Source organism: Triticum dicoccoides, chromosome 5B (genome assembly GCF_002162155.2).
Source record: "Triticum dicoccoides isolate Atlit2015 ecotype Zavitan chromosome 5B, WEW_v2.0, whole genome shotgun sequence".
Classification (NCBI taxonomy): Eukaryota; Viridiplantae; Streptophyta; class Magnoliopsida; order Poales; family Poaceae; genus Triticum; species Triticum dicoccoides.
The window spans coordinates 28748591-28769901 of NC_041389.1; the positions used below are offsets into that span (position 1 = coordinate 28748591).

At 48.0% G+C, this 21311-nt stretch overlaps 1 long non-coding RNA gene across 1 annotated transcript; it reads left to right on the forward strand.

Annotated features, from left to right (window-relative positions):
* The first annotated feature begins 15516 nt into the window (after window positions 1-15516).
* On the forward strand, window positions 15517-21072 carry LOC119307181. Its single transcript, XR_005149184.1, has 8 exons — window positions 15517-15578; window positions 15688-15882; window positions 16671-16738; window positions 17442-17583; window positions 18564-18654; window positions 18767-18908; window positions 19399-19466; window positions 20789-21072. It is a non-coding gene; the product is annotated as an uncharacterized LOC119307181 (long non-coding RNA).
* The last annotated feature ends 239 nt before the right edge of the window (window positions 21073-21311 follow it).

Genomic DNA, 21311 nt, shown 5'->3' on the forward strand with positions numbered 1-21311 from the left:
AAGCGACGCAAACCTCGCGAGGCAGAGTACAGCGGGTCCGAGATGCGTGACCCGTCCGCGGGCAGGCGAGGGAAGCCGGACCAGCGGCTCGAATTAGCCAGCGGCCGCTCGCGCTCGCGCCCTGCGCGTAGGGAAGCAGCTGCTTCCGTAGCGGGAGCAGCAGCAGGCGCCCCGGGCGAAGCCGCCAAGCGGAGCAGAGAAGAGGCAAGGGGCGGCCCGGCAGGGCAGCGGAGCCAGCGAGGAGGACCGGGGTGCCCGGATCCGTGGCGAGGAGAGCCGGGACGGACGGATCCGCGGCGAGGAGAGCCAAATCTGGCAGTGGATGGAGCGGGAGGAGAGCTAGCACGGAGTTGCAGCGTGCGGGAGTGAGGGGAACCTAACATCTGATACCATGTTGGATAATGAGCAACTATCATTTCCTGAGGGCCAAAGGCCATTACATATACATGTGTGTCAAAGTGCAGAAAACCCCTTATACAACGGGGATATACCGAAAAGGGACTATACACATCTAACAAATGGAATGCTGATCATGCTAACAATCCTTCTCCAATTGTGGGTGTTAATGTAGAATTCTATGCAGAGGCTACATATGATGGATAAGTCTGTGTACTAGGGTCCTTGTGGGGCTGCAGCACATGGTCCTGTGGCAGTTAGGAGGATAAAGTCCTGGACCATCAAGGACTGGCTGTTAGGATAGAGTTCTGTTCTTGACCATCAAGGACTGTCAGTTAGCATCTTAGACTAGCATCTTAGACTAGCATCTTAGACTGGCATCTTAGCAGCATTTTAGCATATGCCTTGGCTGGCTAGCAGCCTATAAATATGTATCCCCAACCCCTCAGGTTGGCATGGCATTGTGTGAGAAATAAACCAACGAAAATTGTCCCAACTCTCCTAGTGTCATCCACATCTATCAATGCTCAGGCTGAAAGGTCTAACAAGTGGTATCAGAGCCTCGTTAACCTGCACCCTGAGCATTTCCTGTGAGCAGCCCAAGTCGGTAGCAGCAGCTGCTCCGTCTGCCTCTGGTTACCTTCCTCCCTCCGGACTGTCGAGCAGCAGCTCGTCTTCATCAGCCTCCTCTTCACGCAACAGCCCCCCTGCAGCGAGCCATGTCTGCAGGTCGCTCTCAGCACACAGCTACCTCGAGCATGCGGCGCCGGCAAGAGGCCGAGCGCGCCGTGGCAGAGGAGCGTGAGCGAGCAGCTGTAGCAGCGGCTGCTGCGGCGGCAAGAGTGTCGAGGCTGGCTGCAGCGGAGCTGGCAGCAGCCAGAGCGGAGGTAGAAGCAGCCAGGGCGGAGGTAGAAGCAGCAGCAGCAGCAGAAGCAGCCCGTGAGGCTACGGCGGATGCCAAGGCACTCCGCGGCAGCTCCAGCAGCTCCGCGCCTGCGGACGACGGCGCCGACGCAGATCGCGCCAAAGTGGCGTAGGAGCGGACGGCGCAGTGGGCAGCCGAGCACGCCTGCGCTCCAGGTGGAGGCGCGCACCGCGACGGCGGCTGCAACGACCAGGACCGCGGCCTCTACGAGGTCCGGACTGTGGTCAGGGATGTTGGTTCCAGTGTTGGGTGGCCTACCCTCACTAAAACCAACTACGTCGAGTGGGCCGGGATCATGAAGGTCAGGCTCCAGGTGCGGCGCATGTGGGAGGCAGTCCAGGACAGCAACGTCGACCACCTAGAGGATCGACGGGCGCTGGACGCCCTCATCGCCGCAGTCCCGCCCGAGATGCAGTTCTCGCTTTCCAACAAGCGGACTGCCAAGGAGGCTTGGGACGCCATCGCCGCAGCACGCATCGGCAGCGACCGTGCTCGCAAGTCCACCCTGCAGGCACTTCGTAAGGAGTGGGAGAACCTGGGCTTCAAGCCAGGTGAGGACGTTGATGACTTTGCTCTCCGTCTCAACACTCTGCTGCAGAAGATGGTGAAGTTTGGCGATGCCACCTACACCGAGGAGAGAGCTGTCGAGAAGCTTTTTCGGTGCATTCCCGAGAAGTACAAGCAGATGGCTCGCTCGATCGAGTCGTTGCTGGACCTCTCCGCGATGACGATCGAGGAGGCGATAGGTCGACTCAAGGTCATCGACACCGACGAGCCACAGCCCCCCTCGGGGCCCGTCACCACCGGCGGGAGGCTGCTCCTAACTCGGGAGCAGTGGGATCCCAGCCTTGGTGACAAGAAGAAGGGGGAGCCTTCCTCCTCGACGGGCGGCCGCAAGCGTGGCAAGCAGCGTAAGGCGCGAAGAGGCCCCCCGGGCAGGGCACAAGGACGTGCCGAAGGTGACGCCCGCGGAGGTGCCAAGGACGGCGCCGCTGGCAAGCCCAGGCCGGCACAAGACAACAGTTGCCACAACTGTGGCCGGTTTGGCCATTGGGCCAATGAGTGTCGGCAACCACGACAAGGCCAGGCTCACGTCGCACAGGCGAAGGAGGAGGAGACGGCTCTGTTCATGGCGCATGCAAGCATTGAGCTACCCTCGGCGACTCCAGTCGCAAAGGCTTTCATCCACCTCGATGAGCCAAAAGCACACGCTCTTCTCGGCGATGGCTCCGGGAAGGACAAGGCTACGGGGTGGTGCCTCGACACCGGCGCCACCCACCACATGACCGGTCGAAGGGAATTCTTCGCCGAGCTCGACTCCGATGCGCGAGGCTCCGTCAAGTTCGGGGATGCCTCCGCTGTGGAGATAAAGGGCGTCGGCTCCGTCATCTTCACCACCAAGATGGGAGAGCACCGGCTGCTCACCGGTGTCTACTACATCCCCGCGCTAAGGAATTCCATCATCAGCTTGGGACAGCTGGATGAGAACGGCTCACGCGTGCTGATTGAGCATGGGGTCCTACGCATCTGGGATCGCCAGCGTCGCCTTCTCGCCAAGGTGCCCAGAGGTGAAAATCGACTCTACGTCCTTGATGTGCAGGTGGCACAACCGGTCTGTCTCGCTGTCCGTCGAGACGACGAGGCGTGGCGGTGGCATGAGCGCTTTGGGCACCTTCACTTTGAGGCCCTGAAGCGTCTAAGTGCCAAGGAGATGGTGCGAGGCCTGCCATGCCTCGACCATGTGGAGCAGTTCTGCGACATCTGCGTACTGACAAAGCAGAGACGACTCCCCTTTCCCCAACAGGCGAGTTTTCGGGCTAAGGAGAAGCTGGAGCTCGTGCACGGAGACCTGTGCGGCCCGGTGACGCCAGCCACACCAGGAGGTCGACGCTACTTCCTGCTGCTCGTCGACGATCTCTCCCGCTACATGTGGGTGATGATCCTCGGCAGTAAGGGAGAAGCGGCGGACGCCATCAGGCGCGCGCAGGTTGGTGTGGAGGCGGAGAGCGGCTGCAAATTGCGCGTGTTGCGCACTGACAACGGCGGCGAGTTCACGGCGGCTGAATTCGCGTCGTACTGCGCCGATGAGGGCATCCAGCGCCACTGCTCCGCGCCGTACAGCCCGCAGCAAAACGGCGTCGTCGAGCGGCGCAACCAGACGGTTGTGGGGATGGCTCGGGCTCTCCTCAAGCAGAGAGGGATGCCGGCTGTCTTCTGGGGAGAGGCGGTGCTAACGGCCGTCTACATCCTCAACCGCTCTCCTACTAAGGCACTCGACGGCAGAACTCCGTACGAGGCCTGGCATGGGCGGAAGCCGGCGGTCTCTCATTTGCGGGTCTTTGGCTGCCTTGCGTTCGCCAAGGAGCTCGGCCACATCGGCAAGCTCGACGACAGGAGCACTCCGGGAGTCTTCATCGGCTACGCGGAGGGCTCAAAGGCCTACCGCATCCTCGACCCAAAGACACAACGTGTGCGCACAGCGCGAGACGTCGTGTTCAACGAAGGGCGGGGGTGGCAATGGGACAAGGCGGTGGACGAGGGCTCGACGCCGACGTATGACGACTTCATTGTCGAGTACGCTCACTTCAAGGAAGCTGGGGGAGCAAGCAGCTCCTCTTCACCGGGCACGTCTACCCCGGCCCCCAAAACTACATCGACTCCGGCGCCTGCTACACCGACGACACCACAACCAGCGACGCCGCATACTCCAGCCCCGGCGGTCGCCACTCCGGGCTCGTCTTCATCAGCACCAGCTCACGCAGAGCACAACCCGATGAAGTTCGCTTCCCCGCTCACTCACGACGAGGAGCGGGTCGACGCATGGTATGGAGGCGAACCGCTGCGGTACCGTACGATGGATAATGTGCTCGGCGACCAGCCGGTGCCAGGACTGGTGCCACGTGACCTGGAGGCGCAGCTACAGCTCGTGTGTGAAGACGGCGAACCACGGTCCTTTGCAGAGGCCGAGAGAGACGCGGCATGGCGCGCCGCGATGAAGTTGGAGATGGATGCGGTCGAGCAAAACCGCACCTGGGAGCTTGCTGATCTCCCTCGAGGTCACCGCGCAATCACCCTTAAGTGGGTGTTCAAGCTGAAGAGGGATGGAGCCGGCGCCATCATCAAGCACAAGGCTCGTTTGGTGGCCCGAGGCTTCTTGCAGCAGGAAGGAGTCGACTTCGACGATGCTTTCGCTCCCGTGGCACGGATGGAGTCCGTGCGACTTCTCCTTGCGCTGGCTGCCCAGGAGGGCTGGCGTGTCCACCACATGGACGTTAAGTCGGCATTCCTCAATGGCGACTTGAAGGAGGAAGTCTACGTGCATCAGCCACCGGGGTTTACGATTCCCGGCCAGGAGGGCAAGGTGCTCCGCCTGCGCAAGGCTCTCTATGGCCTGCGGCAGGCACCCAGGGCGTGGAACGCCAAGCTGGACTCTACGCTGAAGAAGATGGGTTTCGAGCAGAGCCCGCATGAGGCTGCCGTCTACCGACGGGGGAGTGGAGGAAATGCCCTGCTGGTGGGCGTCTACGTTGACGACCTGGTGATCACCGGCACCAAAGATGCAGAGGTGGCGGCGTTCAAGGAAGACATGAAGGCCACGTTCCAGATGAGTGACCTGGGGCTCCTCTCCTTCTATCTAGGGATTGAGGTGCACCAGGACCACTCCGGGATCGCGCTTCGACAGTCCGCCTACGCCAAGCGCATCGTTGAGCTAGCTGGGCTCACCGACTGCCATCCAGCTCTCACTCCGATGGAGGAGAGGCTGAAACTAAGTCGCGACAGCACGACGGAGGAAGTGGATGCTACGCAGTACCGACGCCTTGTGGGGAGCCTTCGCTACCTCACTCACACACGGCCGGACTTGGCATTCTCCGTCGGCTATGTCAGTCGGTTCATGGAGCGACGAACGTCGGAACACCAGCAGGCAGTGAAGAGGATCGTCCGCTACATAGCAGGGACCCTCGACCACGGCCTCCATTACCCTAGGTGCCCTGGGGCGGCACACTTCGTCGGGTACAGCGACAGCGACCACGCCGGCGACATCGACACCAGCAAGAGCACGAGCGGGATCCTCCTCTTCCTCGGCAAGTGTCTCGTGAGCTGGCAATCAGTCAAGCAGCAGGTGGTGGCCCTGTCCAGCTGTGAGGCTGAGTACATAGCGGCCTCCACCGCCTGTACTCAGGCGCTCTGGCTTGCTCGACTGCTTGGTGATCTTCTCGTTCAAGACACCAGAACGGTGCAGCTCCTGGTGGACAGCAAGTCCGCCCTGGCCCTGGCAAAGAACCCCGTGTTCCACGAACGGAGCAAGCACATCCGACTGAGGTATCACTTCATCCGCAGCTGTGTGGAAGAAGGGAGCATCGAGGCGAGCTACATCAACACCAAGGATCAGCTCGCAGACCTGCTCACCAAGCCCCTTGGGAGGGTCAAGTTCCTCGAACTTTGCTCCAGGATTGGGATGATTCAACTCTCCCACAAGACGACGTACAAGACTTAGGGGGAGAATGATGGATAAGTCTGTGTATTAGGGTCCTTGTGGGGCTGCAGCACATGGTCCTTGTGGCAGTTAGGAGGATAAAGTCCTGGACCATCAAGGACTGGCTGTTAGGATAGAGTTCTGTTCTTGACCATCAAGGACTGTCAGTTAGCATCTTAGACTAGCATCTTAGACTGGCATCTTAGCAGCATCTTAGCATATGCCTTGGCTGGCTAGCAGCCTATAAATATGTATCCCCAACCCCTCAGGTTGGCATGGCATTGTGTGAGAAATAAACCAACGAAAATTGTCCCAACTCTCCTAGTGTCATCCACATCTATCAATGCTCAGGCTGAAAGGTCTAACAACATATTCGTTCATTCATTCTTTTATGTGATACTGTAACAGTAATGCATGAGTCCTTCAACTTTCTAACTGGAAGGCACTGTGTTGTGTTCTTGAATTGTAGAGTCCCAACAGAAAGTAGACCAGACCTTGTTTGATATATTGGTGATTGTTAATAAGTGAGGTTCGACAAGTTTGTGCTTACTAGAGTGAGTGTTTTTTTTGTATGGCCGAACAATGATGTCTCAGTGGATCTATTATGTAGCTAGCTGTGTATTCTATCTAGGGACCAATGCGGATCTGCAGGAAGGATCGTGTCAACCTAGCTTTCTTTGCTTCTGAAAACTGTTTTCTGACCTACCCGATAGTTGATTAGTTGGTGCACTGTAGTGTATTTCTTTAACCTTAAAAATTCCGAGTCACTTTCAGTGAAAGCTGAACTAGTGTCTATCCTTGGGGTGACATTTACTTGTCAATATAATTTGAAACTTCTCTAATGAAGTTAATTAATATTTTCTCTTGGATAGTGATGTTATTTCCTTGTTAATAATCGAGATGGCCTCTAATTTGGACATGCCAGAAAGTTCAGGCTTCAGAAACTACATTTTTTTTTGCGGGTGCAGAAACTACATATATTAGTCCAACATGCACATCATCCCTTAGTTTCGCTTGCCATGGCTCGCAACTGATTACATATTTTGATTAACTGAAATGCTTAATATATTGGTGGGGCACGGTTACTTGGTGCCCGTGCACATATATACCAGGTATCGTGTCTGTTGGTTCTGGTTAATTGACCTTGTGAGCTTGCTTGTTGCAGATCTGATGCATGTCTTCTCCAAGCTGCCGCTTGATCTCAACTTCATCGGCCACACCAGCAACATCGGATGGAAGGAGTAGGTGTTTCCTAGCCTGAAGGTGCTTGTTGGAAACAAAGTGGATAAGGTATTTCTATCCACACTTGCAGATTTTGTCAGTTATCTGCACTTTGTAAGTACTACTTACTTGTACCTGTCTTCAGAGATGGCTGAATGTATATGCTTGGTCTGGGAGGAAAGTGAGAGAGCTGTCGCGAAAAGGAATGCTTTGACCTTTGGCAGGGATGGATGTTTATTTCAGGAACGCAGTGCCAAAACCAACATGGATATGGAGCAGTGCTTTGAGGAGCTCCTACTGAAGGTATATATGTTCTCGCTTCATAGTGTAATTTCTAGTTTTTTTTAACATGCTCCAGTTCTCCCTTTTTGAGTTCTTATTTATAACATTGTGTGCCTGTTGTGCAGCTGCACAGTCAAGATTTAGGACCTTAACCAACTCATACAGAGGGGTGCAAGGGATCATTATTTTGGTACTTCTTTTCATCCACTGCTTTTCAGACATGTACATTTCTGTTTTCATCACGGGATGAATTTTATAGTGTCATATTTTGTTTCTCCTTCTCATATATTAGTGGAACTTGTGACACATTGATTGCCTTCCATATGAACTGCACTTTGTCTTAAAATGGTTGTTTTCGTAAGTATAAATGATTAAGTAGATCAGCTTGATTTGTGTAAAAAATGAGAACTGAGTGATAGCTTGGTTGGCTTGAAGATTATGGGTGTAAGCTCGCCCAACCGTGTTCGATCCGTAGGAATGTTCGTCTAACCTTGATCTACAAACTGAGTTTTAGGATAAAATGATGTAGCTGCTTATGCTGGGTACTTGTGTATGTGTAACTGATGCCCTTGCTGTAGGGAGCATGTTAGAGTGCCTAGTAGCTTGCAGCTATTTACTTGATAGCACAACACAGGGAGATTTGCATGTCTTACTGTTTGTCCATAATCTTAGAACTTAGGTACCATTTCTGTCAATTGCCTGCAAGTGCTTGCCTGTGAGGTGTGAGCTATAGGAATTTTGTGCATCCAATGCCATCGTTTTTCCTTCGTCGGCATGTGTTTGTCTATGAGTAAAGTTGAGCATTTGCACTGATTGTTGTTGTGCTACCTCAACAGATTCCACTGAAAAGAATGTTGCTTGGAGTTCGAGTCTATCTTATATCCCTTAATTTATTTGTTTGTTTGATTTGGAGTAGCAGTCGCCCTCCATGGATGTCATTGATGAGGTACATGCGGTAACGCACGCCTGAGCTCGATGAGGACATCATCAAGTTTGACCCCAACATCGATAGCGACAATGACAGCCTGCAGAAGGTTGCTCTGCCTCCCACCAGTAGGTGGTAAGCAACTGGTTCTCTCTCTCTCTCTCTCTCTCTCTCTCTCTCTCTCTCTCTCTGCCGTGCATGGCCATCGAGCAACTGGTTCTCTCTCTCTGTTGTGCATGGGCATTGATAACCCTATGAACTGATGCATGTTGCATGAGAGAACTGGTGTTGTTTTGCAAGGTGGACTTGGCTACTGGCTTTAGGTTGTTGTGATGCTAAAGATGCTCAGCTAGCTAATTAATTATAGTATGGTCTGGTGCTAGTTCACTAATTATAGTATGGTCATACACAAATAAGTTGCTCCACATTTCCTGTTGTAGCTTAGTTTCCTAAAATCCCCAATTTTTTCTAGGGTTTAGTGTTGTTTTATAGTGTCAAGATGCTTAAGGCTTGCTTACAATTGTAAATTCTGGCTTCATTGGTCTTTTGTTTAGCATGGACTGTATGATCTATTTTCAGTACTTACAATACTTCTAGGGCATTGTTTAATACTCCCTTCTTAAAGAAATATAAGAGCGTTTAGATCACTAAAGTCCGATTAGTAGCTTGTAGAGGGAGTACTTGCTAGCATGATTCACTCTTCCGATTAGTAGCTAACTACTCCTTGGTCGTTTCAACCAATGGTTGGTTGGATCCTGTAGACTGGATCAATGGTCTGCTTTGGTTGTGTTGCAGATCATGAATGAGTGTATTATTGTGTTCTAGTTCTTCTCTAACGATAACATATAGTCTTCTTGCTTATGCATTTAACTGAAGCTAGTTTTGCTTATGTGTGCACTGTTTGATTGTCCTGTCAGACTGAACATGACGGTGGAGTTTTTCCTGTCACCGGCAACTCTGCATCAGTAGTAGATTGGGGACGCTTGGCCGCCCCCTCGTCTCCGCCATGGTTGTCCTCCTCTTATCCACAAATGTCCATGGCTAAAATTAGGTAAGCCACCGGTGTGTATTCAGCTATTGTGCACTTCTCCCATGGTGGCATGTTTGTGGTGTCAAGGTGGATCTTGGCATGCTACTGTAGAACTTTATATAATATGAACAAATCCTTTAGGGGCATATCTGCTATTCTATATGCTGTTTATTCTTCATTGTCATAGGAACTGGTATCTACTCAAGAATATATACGATACATTCTAGTTATTGATGCATTGCACAGTAGCCATGTAATTTTGTGTTGCTTTGTCTAGTTCGTGCTTCACTTGGAAGGCGACTGAGATAACGACATTGGCATATCAACTAGGCCGCCTTTTTGCTATCTTAATCATGGTTTGTTTGCGATCGGTGTTGGTCAGAAAAATGATTAATATAGCTGAATAGCTCATCTTCGCACCCGGATTTGTTACAGAAACTGCCCCCTTCTACTTATTCTCTCCACCTCAAAATAAGTGTCTCAGCCTTAGTACAACTTTGTACTAGAGTTAGTACAAAGTTGAGACACTTATTTTGGGACGGAGGGAATATTACTTGACACCTGACTTGAACAATCATTTGTGTGATGGATGTGGGCGGACGACTGAGATGAGTTCAAAAACTACAACCATGCGAATCCGCGGGAAGGACCGTGTCAATCTAGCTTTCTTTGCTGTGTGTGTTTCAAACCTAGATCATAGGTTTCCCAAACCTATCAAAGCTCTATCTCCATTTACTTAACACCACAAGGCAAGGCGGTATCTCTAGAATATCTTGTGCAATGGTGCTCATGTTGACTGGGTGAGCATAGTTTGGTCCACGGGAATGATCACCATGTCACACTTTGTTTCTCCTCTCGTTATCATGTATAGTAAGTAGTTAATTACTGGCACTTTAACTAGGGTAGTCTTTAGGGTAAACAATTCAGTGATTGCCTTTTATGTGAGGTGTACCCTGTATTAAAATGGTTGTAGTTTAAAGTATAAATGATTTACTAGAACAACTTGAATTTTGGGAGAGAAAATCATTGCATGTATAGAGCATCCTTTCAGGCTTGTTACTACTTTTTAGTCTTCTGTATCCTCATAGAAAATGTTGTGTTATTCCTTATGTGCCAACTGAATTTCTCCATGATTCCCGAGTAGATTAATTATATGTTTAGTGTGGAGAGTGTTTCTTAACATGCTTCAGTTTGGCCTTTTGACTTCTGATTTCGCTGACATGGCGTGCTTGTTCTGCAGCTGGACAGGGAAGATTTGGACTTTGACCAGATCATGCTATAGAGGGGTGAAAGGGGTTGTTATGGGTAATTACTTTCATCCACCGCTCTTCAGATGCCTACTTCTGTTGCACTGTTGAAGGAATGCTTACTGTGTCATACTCCTTTTTTCTCCTTCTTGTATATTGGTGGAACTTGGCACATCGCATTAACCAGGGTAGTCCTGAGTGTAAAACTATTCCGTCAGTTGCCTTGTACATGAACTACACATCATCTTAGGATGGTTGTGTTTTCAGTTATTGATGATTAAGTAGACAAGCTTGACTTTCTCAAAGAAAATAACTGCATTTATATAGCATCCTTTCAACTCCGCCTATGTTGTCTCAACATAGCCGGTCCCAAGCCCGGGTAAAGGAGGAGGGTTGTGATAGGCTTGGCGAGCCAACGTAAAAACTCAGCCACTCTTATGGAGATGAAACCCAAAAGATTTTCGTTGGGGCGTAACCCTCTCAGCGACGCGCCACATCAGAACCCGGGTGTGGTGGAAAATGGGCAAGGGCCGGGCCGTCACCCCCCAAGTGGCGCGCCGTATCTTGATCCGGATACGGTGGCAAGTGAGCGAGGATCGGGTCGTCGCATCCTTAGTGGCGCGCTACATCGGCGCCCGGATGTAGTGGAAAATGAGCAAGGGTCTTCGCATTTGACTCGACGAGTGCGAAGGGTAAGGAAGCTAGCCGAGCCTAGGAGGATTCGCTTAGGTAGCTGGAACGTAGGGTCTCTGACAGGGAAGCTTCGGGAGCTAGTTGATGCAGCAGTGAGGAGAGGTGTTGATATCCTTTGCGTCCAAGAAACCAAATGGAGAGGACAGAAGGCGAAGGAGGTGGAGGATACCGGCTTCAAGCTGTGGTACACGGGGACGGCTGCAAACAGAAATGGCGTAGGCATCTTGATCAACAAGAGCCTCAAGTATGGAGTGGTAGACGTCAGGAGACGTGGGGACCGGATTATCCTGGTCAAGCTGGTAGCTGAGGACTTGGTTCTCAATGTTATCAGCGCATATGCCCCGCAAGTAGGCCACAATGAGAACACCAAAAGGGAGTTCTGGGAAGGCTTGGAAGACATGGTTAGGAGTGTACCGATTGGTGAGAAGCTCTTCATAGGAGGAGACCTCAATGGCCACGTGGGTACATCTAACACAGGTTTTGAAGGGGCGCATGGGGGCTTCGGCTATGGCATCAGGAATCAAGAAGGAGAAGATGTCTTAAGCTTTGCTCTAGCCTACAACATGATTGTAGCTAACACCCTCTTTAGAAAGAGAGAATCACATCTGGTGACTTTTAGTAGTGGCCAACACTCTAGCCAGATTGATTTCATCCTCTCGAGAAGAGAAGATAGGCGTGCGTGCCTAGACTGTAAGGTGATACCTGGGGAGAGTGTTGTACCCCAGAATAAGCTGGTGGTTGCTGACTTCCGCTTTCGGATTCGTGTCCAGCGGGATAAGCGTGCCAAGGTCGCTAGAACGAAGTGGTGGAAGCTCAAGGGGGAGGTAGCTCAGGTGTTCAAGGAGAGGGTATTTAAGGAGGGCCCTTGGGAGGAAGGAGGGGATGCGGACAATGTGTGGATGAAGATGGCGACTTGCATTCGTAAGGTGGCCTCGGAGGAGTTTGGAGTGTCCAGGGGAAGGAGAAGCGAAGATAAGGATACCTGGTGGTGGAATGATGATGTCCAGAAGGCGCTTAAAGAGAAGAAAGATTGCTTCAGACGCCTATACCTGGATAGGAGTGCAGACAACATAGAGAAGTACAAGATGGCGAAGAAGGCCGCAAAGCGAGCTGTTGGTGAAGCAAGGGGTCGGGCATATGAGGACCTCTACCAACGGTTAGGCACGAAGGAAGGTGAAAGGGACATCTATAAGATGGCTAAGATCCGGGAGAGGAAGACGAGGGATATTGGCCAAGTCAAATGCATCAAGGACGGAGCAGGCCAACTCTTGGTGAAGGACGAAGAGATTAAGATAGATGGCGGGAGTACTTCGACAAGCTGTTCAATGGGGAGAATGAGAGTTCTACCATTGAACTGAATGACTCCTTTGATGAGACCAGCATGCGTTTTGTGCGGCGCATCCAGGAGTCTGAGGTGAAGGAGGCTTTAAAAAGGATGAAAGGAGGCAAGGCGATGGGCCCTGATTGTATCCCCATTGAGGTGTGGAAAGGTCTCGGGGACATAGCGATAGTATGGCTAACCAAGCTTTTCAACCTCATTTTTCGGGCAAACAAGATGCCAGAAGAATGGAGACGGAGTATATTAGTACCAATCTTCAAGAACAAGGGAGATGTTCAGAGTTGTACTAATTACCGTGGAATTAAGCTGATGAGCCATACAATGAAGCTATGGGAGAGAGTCATTGAGCACCGCTTAAGAAGAATGACAAGCGTGACCAAAAATCAGTTTCGTTTCATGCCTGGGAGGTCGACCATGGAAGCCATTTTCTTGGTACGACAACTTATGGAGAGATATAGGGAGCATAAGAAGGACTTGCATATGGTGTTCATTGACTTGGAGAAGGCCTATGATAAGATACCGTGGAATGTCATGTGGTGGGCCTTGGAGAAACACAAAGTCCCAGCAAAGTACATTACCCTCATCAAGGACATGTACAATAATGTTGTGACAAGTGTTCGAACAAGTGATGTCGACACCGATGACTTCCCGATTAAGATAGGACTGCATCAGGGGTCAGCTTTGAGCCCTTATCTTTTTGCATTGGTGATGGATGAGGTCACAAGGGGTATACAAGGAGATATCCCATGGTGTATGCTCTTTGCGGATGATGTGGTGCTAGTTGACGATAGTCGGACGGGGGTAAATAGGAAGTTAGAGTTATGGAGACAAACCTTGAAATCGAAAGGGTTTAGGCTTAGTAGAACTAAAACCGAGTACATGATGTGCGGTTTCAGTACTACTAGCTGTGAGGAGGAGGAGGTTAGCCTTGATGGTCAGGTGGTACCTCGGAAGGACACCTTTCGGTATTTGGGGTCAATGTTGCAGGAGGATGGGGGTATTGATGAAGATGTGAACCATTGAATCAAAGCCGGATGGATGAAGTGGCGCCAAGCTTCTGGCATTCTCTGTGACAAGAGAGTGCCACAAAAGCTAAAAGGCAAGTTCTACAGGACGGCGGTTCGACCCGCAATGTTGTATGGCGCGGAGTGTTGGCCGACTAAAAGGCGACATGTTCAACAGTTAGGTGTGGCGGAGATGCGTATGTTGAGATGGATGTGTGGCCACACGAGGAAGGATCGAGTCCGGAATGATGATATACGAGATAGAGTTGGGGTAGCACCAATTGAGGAGAAGCTTGTCCAACATCGTTTGAGATGGTTTGGGCATATTCAGCGCAGGCCTCCAGAAGCTCCAGTGCATAGCGGACGGCTAAAGCGTGCGGAGAATGTCAAGAGAGGGCGGGGTCGACCGATTTTGACATGGGAGGAGTCCGTGAAGAGAGACCTGAAGGATTGGAGTATCGACAAAGAGCTAGCTATGGACAGGGGTGCGTGGAAGCTTGCTATCCATGTGCCAGAGCCATGAGTTGGTTGCGAGATCTTATGGGTTTCACCTCTAGCCTACCCCAACTTGCTTGGGACTAAAGGCTTTGTTGTTGTTGTTGTATATAGCATCCTTTCAGGATTGTTTAGAACTTTCTAGCCTGCTGTTTCCTCATCATAGAGAAGTACGAGCAGTCTTTCTGGCTTTTGGATAACTCAGGAATCATTCATTGCACAGGGTGGCAAAGTATATTTGTGGAACCTGGTGACACATTAACTTGGGTAGTCTTGAGGTCAAACTATTCTGTCAATTGCCTTGTATATATGAACCTAAAGGTACTCTGGATTAAAATGGTTGTGCTTTCAAGTATAAATGAGTTTTAAGTACAACAACTTGACTTTTGTGAAACAAAATCACTGTGTCTATAGACTATAGAGCATCCTTTCAGGCTGATGCAACTTTTGAGTCTATTTTATCCTCATCATACAGAACTAGAGCCGTCTTTCTGGCTCTGGATAGCTTAGGAGTCACTACACGGGGTAGCAAAGCCACTTTAATTTTTTATTTGTTGTTTCTTCGTGGGTTCTGATGCGTTATCTAATTTTGAGAGGTCCGTCTTAGTGAATATCTCGTGTGTTTTCCAGTGTATTATTTTAGTTGCCAAGAAACATTCGCATGTTTTTCTGATATATGAGCCATGGAAATTGATCTTTATTTGACCAACCAGGAAATTGATCTATTTTATGTTCTGTGATGCCACATTGGTGCTAGTCGATTCCTAGAGTTGTAGTGCTAAAGTAGCTCTAAAAGATTTTATCTACTAAATATGCTACTCTAGTGTCCAGCACGAACACTCTGAGGCTAGGGAGCATGTTAGAGTTGCTAGTAATATGCCACTCCAGTAGTATCCAGTCTGAGTCTCTACTCTCCAATGGTTGCAATCTTGTACAGTACTTGTTTGTTTTTTCTAGTGGCGGTTCTCAAAGAGTGAGACCTGTTAAGCACCCTAGGTTTGGCTTATATTGTTCCTGATTGGAATATGATCCATTTGCTTAAAAAAATATAACAGGTTTCATTCATGGTACCCAACTACCCATTTAGTTTGATTTGCAACCATATGCTTGCAAGTCACAGTCAACCATCGTGTGTTGCCAATTATTTCCTTGTGCTGCCAAAATTCTTGCTACTTTGATTTTTATAGAATTTAGTGTTTTCATGTTTTTTTCACATGATACTGTCTATCTATCTATCTATCTATCTATCTATCTATCTATCTATCTCTAGTCATACTTTTGATAACAAATTTATTATGTGTGGTCTTGGTCTAGCTTATCTGGGTTCATGATGGAATCACCGTTGAATTTTCCTGTAGCATGACTATGTGCTGATTGAAGGGGAGCCTTGGCGCAGTGGTAAAGCTGCTGCCTTGTGACCATGAGGTCATGGGTTCAAGTCCTGGAAACAGCCTCTTACAGAAATGTAGGGAAAGGCTGCGTACTATAGACCCAAAGTGGTCGGACCCTTCCCTGGACCCTGCGCAAGCGGGAGCTACATGCACCAGGTTGCCCTTTTTATGACTATGTGCTGATTAATCTCAAATACTGTTATGCTATCATTATGTGTTATGTCCATTCAAGAAAGGCCTGACTTTGCTTGTTTGAATATTACAGGAGGGCATTGGTAAAGGAAAAAAAAAGAGAAAACTTGGAACTCGTGGTTCTTATAGGCTGAGGGAACCTGATAAGTTCAAGGGCCGGTTGGAGTTTTCTCTAAAGTTGAAGGGGCTCGACATTGAGACCATCCAGCAGTCTGTACACAGTGTGATGATCTGTGCTCCCATGACTGCCTTCTGGGCTACAACTAAGGTGAGTACCTTGTCTCTCCTTCCTCCTCTTTCTGCTCTTGGAACTAGCTTCCAAGCTATGTCCATACCGTGCTCTGGTCTGCTCAGGCCCACTGAGCCGATGATATAGTGATTATGATATGTGGTGATTGTCTTCTGGCCATCAAGCTAATGGTTTAGTGTTTGGATCTTGTGATTTTGTTGTGAAATTGAATTGTCTCCTTGTACCATGATGATGCTGGTTCTGTTTTTGCTTTGTTTTGGTGTCCCTTTCTTTTACTTCTACTGTAATGGAAGTCATTTTTTTGACCGTAGGCTGAGATTAAAGACAGTCTATCCACATTGTCAACTTGTCGCAATTTGTTTCGATTTGTTGGTTTATGAATAGTTAAGCAAACATGATTGTCATATTTTCTCTCTGGAAGAGCATGAATTATCAAATTTGTCTATTTACAATTTTTGTTTAGCAAAGTGATGTGCATCAGATGTTGCTATCAGTTCAGACATTGCAGTTTAACAGATGTAATCTTTGAATTAATTTTCCAAATGAACCAGCTCATTAGTCTCATTCTCGGCAGAGTTGTTTCATTGTTTGTTCCATTTGTACAGCTAAATCCACTATACTTTGATCTATTCATGAATCAGTGGTACTTGCTGTCAGATTACTTGCTTCATGTCATTACTATCTGTTTGCACGCTCTGTAGTTGATTACTTATCTACTCATGCAGTTTGATGCTTAAGTATTTTCATCATCCAAAATGCAGATTTGTGTTGTTTCTCTTTTTTCCTGATGTGGTTTCCTCACACAGGTGCACAAGTGGTTGTTTGCTGTGCGCGGGGAAGAAGGAGACCAGCATCACCAATGAGTCCGTCATAGGTAAGCCATTGACTCCTCTCCACTGTGGGCCCACGGCCATCGAGTCGTGACAAGTTTTATGTTGGCCATCGAGCTGTGGTAAGTTCCTGCGTTTCTTGCTGTGGTGATTGATGGTGTGCTTGCGTTTCTTGCTGTGGTGATTGATGGTCTGTGATGGCAGCATTTGCACTTCTAGTGATCTTGTGATAACAGCCAGCGTCACCGCTTTAGTGGGTTTAGCCCTCAAGTGCTAAGTTCGCTCTGATAATGCGATAACACCCAAAGTTGGGTCTTTTTATAGTACCTGAAAGATACTATGTAAATAAGCTTATCGAGCCATGCACCTGTACTTTCGCATCCCCCCTTCAAACTTTGGGTGATTTTATTAGAACCATCGCGTGTTAAATACTTTAAGTGCACATGAGGCATGATTATTGAGTTTTCTTTTCAACGGATTTAGATCTTTCTGATTGTATTACCGTGCAGTAGTACACTGAGATTAATTTGTGGTTCCAAGAAAATTCATTTTGCTGATATTTTGTCATGCACGGGTCAGTATTACAATGACTGCACTTGTTCTGTGTCCGCAATAAATTTGTTGTTGAGTCTCATGTTACTAGACTGCAAAAGTGCCGAGAAATCTATCAGTTGCTACTGTTACTGAAACAATACAGAAGTTTTTCTTCCTCCCTGATCATTTAGCTGATGTAGTTTCCTCACGCAGGTGCACAAGGGCCATTTGCTGTGCGCTGGTGCGCGTGCGCCCAACATCACCGGTTAGTCTGTCGGACTGCGCCGACGCTCATCCCGACGCCTCTCGCCCTGCCTCTCCTCCTCCTGTGGCTTCTTCTTCAACTCCTACATTGGTAAGCCGCTGGCTCGTCTCGTCTGCTCTCTCACGCTCTGTGCACCCACGGCCATCGAGCTGTGGTGAGTTTTAAACTGGCCATGTTGCCATGACAATTCCTTGGTCTTTTTCTGTGGTGATTCATGGCCTGCGATCAGTGATAATAACCAATGTCACATCTTTGGTACATTTAGCCCTCAAGTGATACCAGATTGAGTGTTAATATGGTGAGGCGTCACTGCGCTGGGGTCGATAGGAAGAAGATGACTAGGCTATCTGCATGTAGGCACATTCTGTACTCATGCAGTTTGATGGTTAGATCTTTTGGTAGTACGTGAAGGATATATGTAAATAAGCCTATCGCATCATGCATATGAACTTTCAGTTTCACATTTCCCCCTCCAAACTTTGGGTGGTTTCACTAGGATTGTTGTGTGTTCAATACTTTTTGTGTACAGGAGGCATGATTACCATGTTTTGAACAAATTTAGATCTTTCTGATTGTATTACTGTGCAGCATTACATCAAGATTAATTTGTGGTTCCAAGGAGATTCATTTTGCTGTGATTTTTCATGTACGGGTCAGTTTTACAACGACTGCACTTGTTCGGTGTCTGCAGTAAATTTGGTGTGTCATCTCATCTCGCTAGACTGCCAAAGTGCCGATCAGTCTATTAATTGATGTTGTTATTGAAACAACACACAGTAATTCCAAACCTTTCTTTTGTCACATCATTGCATATTTGGTGGCTACACATGTTTTCTAATAGACAGAACTTCGGTGCTTTATTTCCCTGGGAGTCCTGCTAATTGTTTACCATGGATGCAATAAATATGCGCTTTTAATTAATTTCTCACAATTTTCATAATTCTAAGTAATGTACAGTATTACATGCTTTTACGAATAAGTTCTACATTAGATTGTTAAGTTCCCTTCTGTCATCATGTTCATCGTCTGTGCATTGCTGATGTATTTGGCAAACATGCAATCATGTGCAGCCAAGCTTGCTCCCCGGAAGGTGCTGACAAGCTTCTGAATCAAGGCTGCAGACTACAAGTGCAAGATATGCTAATATTCTGGTAATCTGCGGTACGTGTTTGAGACTAGCTGGTACATGTCCTTCGTCCAGTGCGATAAAGTTTTGGCTTGCTGTGGGGCCTCTGTCTTTTATTTTTCCTGACGATGAAGTTTCCTCACGCAGTGTGCACCGGGGAGAAGGTGACCAACACCACCAATGAGTCCATTGGATTGTGCCGGCGCTCACTCGGGCGACGATGCGGCCATGGTGGAGGGTGGCCTTCGACGCCGACCCTGCCAGTGCCGATGCCATGGACCTCTTCGAGGTACCATTCTCTCTCTCTCTCTGTGTGTGTGTGTGTGTGTGTGTGTGTGTGTGTGTGTGTGTGTGTTCCATTTGATTTGGAAGGCGTGGTTCCGTGCGCAGATGCCGGATGCCAGATCATATATGTATTTTGTCGTCTGGTTCGGATCTGTATCGAGTTACATATCATAAGCTCACAATAGGATCGGACAGAAAGGCCACCATAGTTCTGGCCTTGTTACCTGATTGAAAGCTAATATGATGAGGTGTCACTGAGTTGGGCTTGACTGGAAGAAGACGAGGCTATGTGCATATAGGCACATTCTGTATACTCATATAAATTAATTAAAACAAAACCCTTATATATATGTGTGTGTGTGTGTGTGTGTGTGTGCACATTCTGTACTTGATTGCTATCTACTTATGCAGTTTGATACTTCAGTATTTTCATCATCCAAAGCATGCATATCTATGATGTTTCTCTTTTTTCCTGATGTGGTTTCCTCACGCAGGTGGACAAGAGACCATTTGCTGTGCGCGGGGAAGAAGGCGCCCAACATCACCAATGAGTCCGTCATAGGTAAGCCACTGATTCCTCTCCACTGTGTGCCCACGGTCATTGAGCCGTGGTAAGTTCCTAGTTTTCTTGCTGTGGTGATTGATGGTCTGTGATGGCAACACTTGAACTTCTCGTGATTCTTTGATAATAACCAGTGTCATCGCTTTAGTGGATTTAGGCTTCAAGTGCTAAGTTAGCTCTGATTCTGTGATAGCACCCAAAGTTAGGTCTTTTTTTATAGTACCTGAAAGTTATGTAAATAAACTCATCGAGTCATGCATCTGTACTTTCACATTTTCCCCTTCCTCAATCTTTGTGTGGTTTTACTAGTATTGTTGCCCGTTCAACACTTTAAGTGTACAGGAGGCATGATTACTATGTTTTCCACAAATGTAGATCTTTCTGATTGTATTAATGTGCAGCAGTACACTGAGATTAATTCGTGGTTCCAAGAAAATTTATTTTGCTGAGATTTTTCATGCACGGGTCTGTTTTACAACGACTCCACTTGTTCTGTGTCTGCAACAAATTTGTTGTGTCGTCTCATGTTACTAGACTGCCAAAGTGCAGAGAAATCTATAGTTGTTGTTATTGAAACAACATACATATTTTTCCTCTGCTTTGATCAGACTATGATCGTAAGTTCTTCTAATTCCAAACCGTTTTTTGTCATGTCATCGTGTATTTGTTGGCTACACATGTTTTCTATAAGTCAGAGGAAAGTTAGTGCTTTATTTTCTTGGGAGTGCTGCTAGTTTGCTAATCCACCCAAGCTAAAAAAATCCACTTACCGAATGTAGTATAGGTGGCTGTTGCTTTGTGTCTTGCTTGTTCATTAGCTATTGTGTTGATAGCTCTTGTTGTTGTCCAAACTCTGAAATATCATGTTGCTTGGCATATTTGTCCCTTATGGGTCCCTGTGTGGCATCTAATTAATAGAGAACTTATGGACTTCGATTTCCAGTGCTAGCTAGTTCTATCTTCACATATGCTAGTGCTGTGAATTTGAGTGTATGGCTGTCACTTGTAAATTAGCAAGGGACTGTACTGTTGGGGGGAGTAAATCAGGGTCAAGTATATCATGTTGTGATCTGTATAATTTTTTTTCTCTTGAGCCCTCATGTTGTGAAGTATATCATGTTGGAATTTTGTTAGAGCAGAGATTACATATATTTCTATCGATGCCGCAGATTCATATATTTATTGCATGTCAATAGTAGGCATTTTATTTGAATCGATAGATCGATGAGCTTGCTTTTACAGATTTACTAGTAATTTGTTCTACATTCTAGGATCTGTGTTGTTTTATACTTTTCTTGACTTGATGCATTTGTTGCTTTCAGATGCGGATGCACGGCAGTGACAGTTTGGTGCCATTGAGATTGATGATGCCGACGTCGTTACCCCCAAAAGTGGGAAGGTGCCGAAGAGCCGAGACATGGAAGTATTATTGTGTAAAAAGGCAAGATGAGCGGGACTTGTGTTTTTCTCTGTTGGCCGGTAGCTGTGGAAGTGTGCCAAATGATATAGCTGGTGATAGTTATTCTTGTACATAAAATAAAAATGGATGTGTTGCCTACTTGTGCTTTGCTTGTCGCTCAATATCGATGTCTGTCAATTACTAGTCCTTGTTTATGTTGCTGTTCCCAACCACTGTGGACTTCGCAATGCGATGACCACTTCGGGTGATCGAGAGCAATGTGCTAAAGACTTTATATGGGTCTGGTCTATCTGCAAGTGGTTCAATCAGGATGAGCTGCATGTCAAACTGAATGTGCATCATGAAAATACAAGAACTCAGGACGCAATAAAAATTACATCCATGTCCATGGACAAGTCAACGACAACTACAAGCACTGGAGCGTC